Source organism: Coffea arabica, chromosome 6c, assembly GCF_036785885.1.
Source record: "Coffea arabica cultivar ET-39 chromosome 6c, Coffea Arabica ET-39 HiFi, whole genome shotgun sequence".
Taxonomy (NCBI): Eukaryota; Viridiplantae; Streptophyta; class Magnoliopsida; order Gentianales; family Rubiaceae; genus Coffea; species Coffea arabica.
This window is the reverse complement of record NC_092320.1, coordinates 16486931-16499529: the sequence shown is the minus strand read 5'-3', so window position 1 is coordinate 16499529 and position 12599 is coordinate 16486931.

Here is a 12599-nt window from a genome sequence, read left to right as displayed (position 1 = left end):
TGAAAAGCTGGTGTATTGGAACATGAACTAAAGCAAATTTTGAAGGAAAATATTTTCCAGCATGGCTGAATTGGTTGGGACTTTTAGTGAGTTTATTTGTTGGATTTGTGTATTATTTATTTTAGCTTGGTTTGGACAGATTATAAGCTATACGTTTAGTGTTTCTAGCAAGTAAAAGTTGGAGATCTAATGGACGTCTTGGATTGAAATTTGCTGGAATTCTCTTGACAATCGAAACAAGAAAAGAAAATCTGAATCTTAGAATTATTTGGGAGTCATGATTGGTTGTGGTTTTCTTCTTGTTTTAGATTGAAATCCTGGTTGAATTGTGATTGAAAGAAATTGTTTGATGTCAAGAGCTAATAATTGAAGAAGCTCTTGGCCACTTGAGTAATTTGTCCAAGAATATTAAATTTTGGTGAATTTGTTCAAGTGGTAGGTTGAAATGTGCTTGGAAGGTCTATGGTTTGTGATTTGGAATTTGTTGTGATACCTTGGACTTCCTTTGCTGAATTTTGTTTGGAATAAAATCTGTTGAGACCTAGGGCTAATGATTGATGAAGCCCTAGCGAGATTTATATTTGAGTTGCGTTTTAGCTATATTGGCAACTTGGAATACAATGTGCATATGAATTGGAATCGTAAAGTCCATTTTAATCTCTTGAATTCAAATACCTTTAAATCAAGCCTTGTAGGTATATTTTGTCTTAATAGCAAGCTGTATATATATATATATATATAGTATGGTACATTAATATTAAAATTTAGATATCGGGACTTTTACACCCTTGCCGACTAGTTAATTCTTTTATTTTGCTTAAACTAGTTTTATTTCCTTTAGGGAATAATTGTATCTAACTTCTAAAGTTTTTCATAAAATTATCCTTGACTAGTTGTTTTAAAGGAAATTTGGAAAAACACTAGATTTGAATAATTTCAAATAAATGGCATAGAAAACTTATTTGGCAAGAAAACTCGTTTGAACCAATTTGGTTCTAGTTTGCCTCTAGAGGGGAAATACCTTTAAAGAAACCACATGAAATATTTTATTCCTTTACTAGCTTTGATTTTTAGAAATTTATTGACTAGTTGCGGGAAATTAAATTAGTTTTATATAAGATAACCTTTTATATATAAAACAAGGGTTTGCTTAGTGAAATTTATAGTTTTAAAACTTGGATTTCTAGGGTTTAGCGAGGACGCGGATTTCGATTCCCAGCGTGAGTTGTGACTTCACTCTTGGTGAGTGTTCTTGTTTGTTATATTCCTTTGACTTACTGGTTTGATCTTATTGCTTGATAATGTGTTAAATGCTTTCAATGATTGTCAAAACGAGTTTTCAAGGCGAGTGTGTACTTTATCGCACTTAGCCTAAATGAATGTGAAATTTTAATGATTGAATGATTGACATATTACTTGTGCATGAATGTAAGCCTTTTGGGCTGAACTGGCCATTGCCCCTTGTTACCGGTCGTCTCGAGCCAGAAGCGGTCTCGGTCGGGCGATTAGGGACTTGGGTGAACGTTTGGTATACTCGAGTATTACCTATGTAGGTTGGTGGAGGTTGGTGGAGCTTGGAGAATGAAATGAACGAACGAACGAACGAGGGGTATTGATAAATGAAAAATGCATTTTCAAATGAATGAAGGAAGGAGAATGTCAGGAGAACGAATGAATGATCGAATGAATTGCTCCCTGTGAGCCGTATCCTTTTCATGAATGTGGTTATTGCTTTATTTGTGTTTGTATCTTGAATTATTGGTTATATGTAATGAATGCATTGATTTTATTGTTGCCTATGTGTTCGGAACCTCACTGAGCTTTAGCTCACCACACGATATTTGTTTTCCTTAACAGGTGTCGGAAATCGAGAGACTTGAAGTCTATCTTATCGTTTTGTAAATTTTATTTCGAATCGGACTTGTATCTTCGTTTTGGTTTGTCACTTGAAGCTGGAAAAGTGCAAACCCTAAGATTTGGCTTGTATGAATTTTATCTGAGCTTTATGAACTTACTGTGTGGTTTGTATTGTATATTTGAGATTATGTGGTGATCTGGTCAGAGATGTATGTAGGAGTGAACGGGTGGAGATTCAATGGTAAGGTTATCTCTGAAGTTAATGTGTTTTAGTATTCAAGTCGCTTAAAGGTTGGCATGTTCGGATGGCGAATTGTGTTTTGGTTTCAGTTATACGTGGATAATTGGTCGGTTTGCTTGTGTGAGTCCTGGCGAGAGCTAGGCAGGCGACCCGCCAACCCTCTGGTTCGCCTTAGGGAGAAGTGGGGTCGTCACAGTTGGTATCAGAGCCTGCTTCGCGTGGTCTCTGCGCGGAGTGAGCCTGGACCGAGTGGTGAATAGGTATGATGGATTAAGTGCTCGTTTGAGCATAAGGTTTGAATTGTGAATGTTATAGGCCTTAAATCTCTCTCGTGGTATCTAAGGGTCATAGATAGGTACGTCGGGTTGGAATCTATAATTATGGATGATTTACTCTTGGGACCGGCCGGCTCGAGACGTGAATTGTCCCATTTCGGATTCTTGTGCCCGAGTACTCCAGAATTGAGGCGATGCTAAGTACGTGAGGTTTGTATTTTAGAAACATGAACAGGCTTTGTCTGGCTGGAATAGGTACAAGAGGTTAATGGACATCTAGTTTGGATCGTAAGTGACGTGAGAGACCGGACGGGGTTATCTAATTGCGACTTGGACAACTTCACCTTTTCCTTTTGATTTACTCGTATATTGTTCCTACATGACGTTAGTATACGTGTGTGTACATGGTTATCTGTCCAATTTGATATGTATTTGTGTATTTGATTATTTGCCTCATTGATATGGTGTATTATGTGCGTATATGTTTACTTGTGTATTTGGTATGCTAGAACTTGTTACTTTAGTCAATTTACTGTGTTTATTTACTAAATTATCTTTTTGGGGGGAAAAAAAGAGGGAGAGAGAGAGAGAAGGAAAAAATATATATATATATATATCTATGGACGGAAGACGTAGTCGTGGACGTGGTCGAGGCCGCGGAACTAAACGGACCCCAGAACCAAGAGCAGAAAGGGAAACGTCCGCCGAGCAAGAACAAGGACCGAGAGTTGCAACCGGAGACCAAATGGCGACGGCAATGCAACAAATGACGGATATTTTGGCAAGATTAGTGGAGCAACAAGGCCAAATACCCGTAAACCAACCCCGGAACCCTGAGATGGGTGAAGATAAGGCTCTTGAAAGATTCCAGAAGTTTGCTCCTCCGAAATTCCTTGGGGGGCCTGATCCAGATATAGCCGAGCAATGGTTAGAGGCTATGGTTAACATTTTCACAGCTTTAAACTACACTGAGCAGAGGCAAGTGAACTTTGCAGTGTTTCAATTTGAGGGACCGGCCCGATCATGGTGGAACGTAATTCGAGCAAAATGGGAAAGAGAGCAGACTATCTGGACATGGGCAAACTTTATAAGAGAATTTAACGAGAAGTACCTCCCACCTTTAGTCCAAGAAATGAGGGAGGAGGAGTTTATTGGGTTACGCCAGGGAACATTAAGTGTGGCCGAATATGAGACAAAATTTACCAAGTTATCCAAGTTTGCTTCGGAAATGGTAGTTACCGAACGGCGACGAGTAAGACGATTCATACAGGGATTGAACTTGGACATCCAAGAGGCGTTGGCAGCAGCGCAAGTGAATACGTTTACTGAGGCCCTTGAAAAGGCTCAACGAATCGAGAGTGCAAAGGCACAAGTAAAGGCCTCCCAAACTCGAAAAAGGAGTGCATCGGGTAGTGGAGTGGAAGAGTTTAGTGAAACGATTGCGCCTTCTAAAGTGCAAAAGGTGAGCCAGTTATCCTACCCGCCATGGACAATAGGGGCGATAGATGAGAGGTTTACAAAAGGAAGCCAAGTAGGACATAGAGAAATTTTCCAAGAAAACCAAAAGATGGCTTCTCATTTGACGTGTGGCTACTGCGGAAAAACCAATCACATTGAAAGTGATTGTTGGCAAAAAGGACGGAAATGTTTAATTTGCGGAAGCAGCGATCATCAAGTGAGAAACTGTCCGAGGAGACAGTCCCGTGAAGGTAATACTCCGCAACCGGATGGAGCCAGACCAAAACAATCGAACGAAAGGGGGAAACGAACGAGTGTACCGGCAAAAGCTTATGTGTTGGATAACCCAACAGTTCCGGACTCGTCTAAGACAAATGAAGGTAAAATTTCGAGGACGAAATTTCCTAAGGGGGGGAGAGTGTGAGAACCCTGAAAATGCTTATATAAATAACATTTCGTATGTCAATTGCATTCCTTTTATTCTTTAATAAGTCCTAGTACTACTTTTACTTGTTTGCAATTACGTACGTAAAAACACGTTTATGTGAAAACTTATATAATTTTTCTAAGTTATGAATTCCTTGGTTCCGCTAAACTAAGTTAAGATTTTTAGAGCTAGATTAAATTTTTTTTCGTATTAACATAAAATGTTAGATTTATATATATTGGTCAAACTTGATTTTAATAGTTTAATTAATCAAACAAGAATGTTAAGCATTAAAGTAAGCTTAATACTAATTCGTAATCAATAAATTTTAGATAGAAATAATACAAGTACACTAACTATATTTAGGACCTAAAATTTCGATAACCAAAGTCTTGCAAGATTAGCGATTCAATTAGGCGTTCAAATCACTTTTGGGGACAATTTTTGGAACTAAGCTAGGACCAAGGACTTAAGTGGCTAATTGGAGAAGTAGTGAAAAGTCTAAATTACCCTCACAGCTTCACAACATCACCCACGGCCATGACCATTTTCTGCAAAGCCAAACAGCTCCCCGGACACCATGATCACAACACCACCCAGCCGGCCAACCACAACTTTCACCACTTCCACACACCACCGCCCAAGCCTGACCAACCGGCACCTTCACCACTGCAATACACCATCCCTGCCGACACTCAACCACCCTCAAAACCGCAGCACCATTCCACAATCTCACCTCATAACCTCTGCACACTCCCTACAACAGATAACATCCCACCATTTCCTTGTTATCATCGACCGAGAGGAAGCGAGAGGGCGAGCTACACATCTACCATTTCTGTTCGTGAGTTAGAGGAAAGAAAGGGGAGAGCTAGTGGAGGGCGTAGGAGCTGCTGACCATCACCATCTTTGTTAAACCAACAACCACCAGCTGCAACCAGATTCTGCTTCGTGTGTGAGAGCCGAGAGGAAGGAAACTTTTCTAACTTTCTGTCCGACAACTTAGCTTGCTGTGAGGTGATTTCTGAACTCCAATGAAACTGGTTAAGAGGTTGATTAAGCTTTGCAGTTGTCGAATGAGCAGGGATTAGCTAGAAAAATTTTAATGGACTTAACATCTGGTCACATTTAAGCTACCGTGGATGATCGACTAAGTTCTGGAAATCTTGGCTGAAAGATGTTGTTATTGAAATCGATTTCTAAACTAAAAATGTTAATCAGAGGCTAAGCTATTGCATGTTAATCTTGAGCATCTAAATCCACGTATAATCCAAGGAAAAATTCGGAAAAACTAAGATCAAGGCTGCTGGAATTTTGATTATGCAGACTGCCGAGTAGCCGAACTAGAATTGCAGCTTTAAAATTTTTCCCTGAGGTAATCTGAGCTCATGTATGCGGTTACTTAACACTAAACATGATGTTCAAGGTCATGCATGTTAATCTAAGTGTTCGGATGTCGCATTGAGAAGCTTAGGAAAAATTCTGTTTTGGTTGTGCATGATTCTGCCGAGAAGAATGGTATGGTAATGCAACTGAAATTCTGTTTGCTTGTGATCACTTGAGCTCTCAAGTGTAAGTAGCCGAGTGAAACTCAATGTTCATGATGTCTAAGACCCTGCATGTTAATTCTATGAAGTTAATTGATGAATTAAAGAACCTAAGAAATTCTGGTTTGATGTCAATCTTCTGCCGAGCATGACTAAGGACTGATTTGTTTAATTAGCCTAATTTTGATTGTAACACTTGAAAAGCTGGTGTATTGGAACATGAACTAAAGCAAATTTTGAAGGAAAATATTTTCCAGCATGGCTGAATTGGTTGGGACTTTTAGTGAGTTTATTTGTTGGATTTGTGTATTATTTATTTTAGCTTGGTTTGGACAGATTATAAGCTATACGTTTAGTGTTTCTAGCAAGTAAAAGTTGGAGATCTAATGGACGTCTTGGATTGAAATTTGCTGGAATTCTCTTGACAATCGAAACAAGAAAAGAAAATCTGAATCTTAGAATTATTTGGGAGTCATGATTGGTTGTGGTTTTCTTCTTGTTTTAGATTGAAATCCTGGTTGAATTGTGATTGAAAGAAATTGTTTGATGTCAAGAGCTAATAATTGAAGAAGCTCTTGGCCACTTGAGTAATTTGTCCAAGAATATTAAATTTTGGTGAATTTGTTCAAGTGGTAGGCTGAAATGTGCTTGGAAGGTCTATGGTTTGTGATTTGGAATTTGTTGTGATACCTTGGACTTCCTTTGCTGAATTTTGTTTGGAATAAAATCTGTTGAGACCTAGGGCTAATGATTGATGAAGCCCTAGCGAGATTTATATTTGAGTTGCGTTTTAGCTATATTGGCAACTTGGAATACAATGTGCATATGAATTGGAATCGTAAAGTCCATTTTAATCTCTTGAATTCAAATACCTTTAAATCAAGCCTTGTAGGTATATTTTGTCTTAATAGCAAGCTGTATATATATATATATATATAGTATGGTACATTAATATTAAAATTTAGATATCGGGACTTTTACACCCTTGCCGACTAGTTAATTCTTTTATTTTGCTTAAACTAGTTTTATTTCCTTTAGGGAATAATTGTATCTAACTTCTAAAGTTTTTCATAAAATTATCCTTGACTAGTTGTTTTAAAGGAAATTTGGAAAAACACTAGATTTGAATAATTTCAAATAAATGGCATAGAAAACTTATTTGGCAAGAAAACTCGTTTGAACCAATTTGGTTCTAGTTTGCCTCTAGAGGGGAAATACCTTTAAAGAAACCACATGAAATATTTTATTCCTTTACTAGCTTTGATTTTTAGAAATTTATTGACTAGTTGCGGGAAATTAAATTAGTTTTATATAAGATAACCTTTTATATATAAAACAAGGGTTTGCTTAGTGAAATTTATAGTTTTAAAACTTGGATTTCTAGGGTTTAGCGAGGACGCGGATTTCGATTCCCAGCGTGAGTTGTGACTTCACTCTTGGTGAGTGTTCTTGTTTGTTATATTCCTTTGACTTACTGGTTTGATCTTATTGCTTGATAATGTGTTAAATGCTTTCAATGATTGTCAAAACGAGTTTTCAAGGCGAGTGTGTACTTTATCGCACTTAGCCTAAATGAATGTGAAATTTTAATGATTGAATGATTGACATATTACTTGTGCATGAATGTAAGCCTTTTGGGCTGAACTGGCCATTGCCCCTTGTTACCGGTCGTCTCGAGCCAGAAGCGGTCTCGGTCGGGCGATTAGGGACTTGGGTGAACGTTTGGTATACTCGAGTATTACCTATGTAGGTTGGTGGAGGTTGGTGGAGCTTGGAGAATGAAATGAACGAACGAACGAACGAGGGGTATTGATAAATGAAAAATGCATTTTCAAATGAATGAAGGAAGGAGAATGTCAGGAGAACGAATGAATGATCGAATGAATTGCTCCCTGTGAGCCGTATCCTTTTCATGAATGTGGTTATTGCTTTATTTGTGTTTGTATCTTGAATTATTGGTTATATGTAATGAATGCATTGATTTTATTGTTGCCTATGTGTTCGGAACCTCACTGAGCTTTAGCTCACCACACGATATTTGTTTTCCTTAACAGGTGTCGGAAATCGAGAGACTTGAAGTCTATCTTATCGTTTTGTAAATTTTATTTCGAATCGGACTTGTATCTTCGTTTTGGTTTGTCACTTGAAGCTGGAAAAGTGCAAACCCTAAGATTTGGCTTGTATGAATTTTATCTGAGCTTTATGAACTTACTGTGTGGTTTGTATTGTATATTTGAGATTATGTGGTGATCTGGTCAGAGATGTATGTAGGAGTGAACGGGTGGAGATTCAATGGTAAGGTTATCTCTGAAGTTAATGTGTTTTAGTATTCAAGTCGCTTAAAGGTTGGCATGTTCGGATGGCGAATTGTGTTTTGGTTTCAGTTATACGTGGATAATTGGTCGGTTTGCTTGTGTGAGTCCTGGCGAGAGCTAGGCAGGCGACCCGCCAACCCTCTGGTTCGCCTTAGGGAGAAGTGGGGTCGTCACAGTTGGTATCAGAGCCTGCTTCGCGTGGTCTCTGCGCGGAGTGAGCCTGGACCGAGTGGTGAATAGGTATGATGGATTAAGTGCTCGTTTGAGCATAAGGTTTGAATTGTGAATGTTATAGGCCTTAAATCTCTCTCGTGGTATCTAAGGGTCATAGATAGGTACGTCGGGTTGGAATCTATAATTATGGATGATTTACTCTTGGGACCGGCCGGCTCGAGACGTGAATTGTCCCATTTCGGATTCTTGTGCCCGAGTACTCCAGAATTGAGGCGATGCTAAGTACGTGAGGTTTGTATTTTAGAAACATGAACAGGCTTTGTCTGGCTGGAATAGGTACAAGAGGTTAATGGACATCTAGTTTGGATCGTAAGTGACGTGAGAGACCGGACGGGGTTATCTAATTGCGACTTGGACAACTTCACCTTTTCCTTTTGATTTACTCGTATATTGTTCCTACATGACGTTAGTATACGTGTGTGTACATGGTTATCTGTCCAATTTGATATGTATTTGTGTATTTGATTATTTGCCTCATTGATATGGTGTATTATGTGCGTATATGTTTACTTGTGTATTTGGTATGCTAGAACTTGTTACTTTAGTCAATTTACTGTGTTTATTTACTAAATTATCTTTTTGGGGGGAAAAAAAGAGGGAGAGAGAGAGAGAAGGAAAAAATATATATATATATATATCTATGGACGGAAGACGTAGTCGTGGACGTGGTCGAGGCCGCGGAACTAAACGGACCCCAGAACCAAGAGCAGAAAGGGAAACGTCCGCCGAGCAAGAACAAGGACCGAGAGTTGCAACCGGAGACCAAATGGCGACGGCAATGCAACAAATGACGGATATTTTGGCAAGATTAGTGGAGCAACAAGGCCAAATACCCGTAAACCAACCCCGGAACCCTGAGATGGGTGAAGATAAGGCTCTTGAAAGATTCCAGAAGTTTGCTCCTCCGAAATTCCTTGGGGGGCCTGATCCAGATATAGCCGAGCAATGGTTAGAGGCTATGGTTAACATTTTCACAGCTTTAAACTACACTGAGCAGAGGCAAGTGAACTTTGCAGTGTTTCAATTTGAGGGACCGGCCCGATCATGGTGGAACGTAATTCGAGCAAAATGGGAAAGAGAGCAGACTATCTGGACATGGGCAAACTTTATAAGAGAATTTAACGAGAAGTACCTCCCACCTTTAGTCCAAGAAATGAGGGAGGAGGAGTTTATTGGGTTACGCCAGGGAACATTAAGTGTGGCCGAATATGAGACAAAATTTACCAAGTTATCCAAGTTTGCTTCGGAAATGGTAGTTACCGAACGGCGACGAGTAAGACGATTCATACAGGGATTGAACTTGGACATCCAAGAGGCGTTGGCAGCAGCGCAAGTGAATACGTTTACTGAGGCCCTTGAAAAGGCTCAACGAATCGAGAGTGCAAAGGCACAAGTAAAGGCCTCCCAAACTCGAAAAAGGAGTGCATCGGGTAGTGGAGTGGAAGAGTTTAGTGAAACGATTGCGCCTTCTAAAGTGCAAAAGGTGAGCCAGTTATCCTACCCGCCATGGACAATAGGGGCGATAGATGAGAGGTTTACAAAAGGAAGCCAAGTAGGACATAGAGAAATTTTCCAAGAAAACCAAAAGATGGCTTCTCATTTGACGTGTGGCTACTGCGGAAAAACCAATCACATTGAAAGTGATTGTTGGCAAAAAGGACGGAAATGTTTAATTTGCGGAAGCAGCGATCATCAAGTGAGAAACTGTCCGAGGAGACAGTCCCGTGAAGGTAATACTCCGCAACCGGATGGAGCCAGACCAAAACAATCGAACGAAAGGGGGAAACGAACGAGTGTACCGGCAAAAGCTTATGTGTTGGATAACCCAACAGTTCCGGACTCGTCTAAGACAAATGAAGGTAAAATTTCGAGGACGAAATTTCCTAAGGGGGGGAGAGTGTGAGAACCCTGAAAATGCTTATATAAATAACATTTCGTATGTCAATTGCATTCCTTTTATTCTTTAATAAGTCCTAGTACTACTTTTACTTGTTTGCAATTACGTACGTAAAAACACGTTTATGTGAAAACTTATATAATTTTTCTAAGTTATGAATTCCTTGGTTCCGCTAAACTAAGTTAAGATTTTTAGAGCTAGATTAAATTTTTTTTCGTATTAACATAAAATGTTAGATTTATATATATTGGTCAAACTTGATTTTAATAGTTTAATTAATCAAACAAGAATGTTAAGCATTAAAGTAAGCTTAATACTAATTCGTAATCAATAAATTTTAGATAGAAATAATACAAGTACACTAACTATATTTAGGACCTAAAATTTCGATAACCAAAGTCTTGCAAGATTAGCGATTCAATTAGGCGTTCAAATCACTTTTGGGGACAATTTTTGGAACTAAGCTAGGACCAAGGACTTAAGTGGCTAATTGGAGAAGTAGTGAAAAGTCTAAATTACCCTCACAGCTTCACAACATCACCCACGGCCATGACCATTTTCTGCAAAGCCAAACAGCTCCCCGGACACCATGATCACAACACCACCCAGCCGGCCAACCACAACTTTCACCACTTCCACACACCACCGCCCAAGCCTGACCAACCGGCACCTTCACCACTGCAATACACCATCCCTGCCGACACTCAACCACCCTCAAAACCGCAGCACCATTCCACAATCTCACCTCATAACCTCTGCACACTCCCTACAACAGATAACATCCCACCATTTCCTTGTTATCATCGACCGAGAGGAAGCGAGAGGGCGAGCTACACATCTACCATTTCTGTTCGTGAGTTAGAGGAAAGAAAGGGGAGAGCTAGTGGAGGGCGTAGGAGCTGCTGACCATCACCATCTTTGTTAAACCAACAACCACCAGCTGCAACCAGATTCTGCTTCGTGTGTGAGAGCCGAGAGGAAGGAAACTTTTCTAACTTTCTGTCCGACAACTTAGCTTGCTGTGAGGTGATTTCTGAACTCCAATGAAACTGGTTAAGAGGTTGATTAAGCTTTGCAGTTGTCGAATGAGCAGGGATTAGCTAGAAAAATTTTAATGGACTTAACATCTGGTCACATTTAAGCTACCGTGGATGATCGACTAAGTTCTGGAAATCTTGGCTGAAAGATGTTGTTATTGAAATCGATTTCTAAACTAAAAATGTTAATCAGAGGCTAAGCTATTGCATGTTAATCTTGAGCATCTAAATCCACGTATAATCCAAGGAAAAATTCGGAAAAACTAAGATCAAGGCTGCTGGAATTTTGATTATGCAGACTGCCGAGTAGCCGAACTAGAATTGCAGCTTTAAAATTTTTCCCTGAGGTAATCTGAGCTCATGTATGCGGTTACTTAACACTAAACATGATGTTCAAGGTCATGCATGTTAATCTAAGTGTTCGGATGTCGCATTGAGAAGCTTAGGAAAAATTCTGTTTTGGTTGTGCATGATTCTGCCGAGAAGAATGGTATGGTAATGCAACTGAAATTCTGTTTGCTTGTGATCACTTGAGCTCTCAAGTGTAAGTAGCCGAGTGAAACTCAATGTTCATGATGTCTAAGACCCTGCATGTTAATTCTATGAAGTTAATTGATGAATTAAAGAACCTAAGAAATTCTGGTTTGATGTCAATCTTCTGCCGAGCATGACTAAGGACTGATTTGTTTAATTAGCCTAATTTTGATTGTAACACTTGAAAAGCTGGTGTATTGGAACATGAACTAAAGCAAATTTTGAAGGAAAATATTTTCCAGCATGGCTGAATTGGTTGGGACTTTTAGTGAGTTTATTTGTTGGATTTGTGTATTATTTATTTTAGCTTGGTTTGGACAGATTATAAGCTATACGTTTAGTGTTTCTAGCAAGTAAAAGTTGGAGATCTAATGGACGTCTTGGATTGAAATTTGCTGGAATTCTCTTGACAATCGAAACAAGAAAAGAAAATCTGAATCTTAGAATTATTTGGGAGTCATGATTGGTTGTGGTTTTCTTCTTGTTTTAGATTGAAATCCTGGTTGAATTGTGATTGAAAGAAATTGTTTGATGTCAAGAGCTAATAATTGAAGAAGCTCTTGGCCACTTGAGTAATTTGTCCAAGAATATTAAATTTTGGTGAATTTGTTCAAGTGGTAGGCTGAAATGTGCTTGGAAGGTCTATGGTTTGTGATTTGGAATTTGTTGTGATACCTTGGACTTCCTTTGCTGAATTTTGTTTGGAATAAAATCTGTTGAGACCTAGGGCTAATGATTGATGAAGCCCTAGCGAGATTTATATTTGAGTTGCGTTTT